This window comes from Microtus ochrogaster, linkage group LG8, assembly GCF_000317375.1.
Source record: "Microtus ochrogaster isolate Prairie Vole_2 linkage group LG8, MicOch1.0, whole genome shotgun sequence".
Lineage (NCBI taxonomy): Eukaryota > Metazoa > Chordata > Mammalia > Rodentia > Cricetidae > Microtus > Microtus ochrogaster.
The window spans coordinates 208,595-208,850 of NC_022033.1; positions in this window are offsets into that span (position 1 = coordinate 208,595).

The window sequence follows — 256 nt, forward strand, 5'->3', positions numbered from 1 at the left end:
GCCTCCGCCTCCGCCTCCGCCTCCGCCTCCGCCTCCGCCTCCGCCTCCGCCTCCGCCTCCGCCTCCGCCTCCGCCTCCGCCTCCGCCTCCGCCTCCGCGGCGTTGGGACCTCTCAGTTCAACCTACCCCCGGTTGGACTTGACACACTCCAATCGTTGCCAAGCCAAGTTTAGGTCGTTCTTGCTTCTGCGCAGATGCGGCTCACACTGGGCTGTGTGGACCCCCAACTCTCTGAAAAGGCTTCTTGGGCAAGAAT